The sequence below is a fragment of the Poecilia mexicana genome, unplaced genomic scaffold, assembly GCF_051168715.1.
Source record: "Poecilia mexicana isolate PSO_F unplaced genomic scaffold, ASM5116871v1 ptg000075c_RagTag, whole genome shotgun sequence".
In the NCBI taxonomy this organism is placed as follows: domain Eukaryota; kingdom Metazoa; phylum Chordata; class Actinopteri; order Cyprinodontiformes; family Poeciliidae; genus Poecilia; species Poecilia mexicana.
In genome coordinates, this window is record NW_028263425.1 from 32,501 (window position 1) to 33,166 (window position 666).

Below are 666 nucleotides of genomic sequence, written 5' to 3' on the forward strand. Positions count from 1 at the left end.
AAAAAGTTCTAAGTCCCAACCAGGGACAGAGAGGGGGCTGTCTGGGGGATGTGGCCGGGGAGGGGTGCTTAAGTGTGGGTAAACGTGTTGGGCCTGTGGGCCTGGTTCTCAGTGCATGTCTGAAAAAGTTCTAAGTCCCAACCAGGGACAGAGAGGGGGCTGTCTGGGGGATGTGGCCGGGGAGGGGTGCTTAAGTGTGGGTAAACGTGTTGGGCCTGTGGGCCTGGTTCTCAGTGCATGTCTGAAAAAGTTCTAAGTCCCAACCAGGGACAGAGAGGGGGCTGTCTGGGGGATGTGGCCGGGGAGGGGTGCTTAAGTGTGGGTAAACGTGTTGGGCCTGTGGGCCTGGTTCTCAGTGCATGTCTGAAAAAGTTCTAAGTCCCAACCAGGGACAGAGAGGGGGCTGTCTGGGGGATGTGGCCGGGGAGGGGTGCTTAAGTGTGGGTAAACGTGTTGGGCCTGTGGGCCTGGTTCTCAGTGCATGTCTGAAAAAGTTCTAAGTCCCAACCAGGGACAGAGAGGGGGCTGTCTGGGGGATGTGGCCGGGGAGGAGAGCCCCTCCCTGGTGAGCCCAAGGCCTCAGCCCCCCCCCCTCTTGCCTTACCAGGGGCACGAACCTCCAGGGCCTGCGTGCTGGAGGGTGTAGTCCGAGGAGGGGTGCTTAAG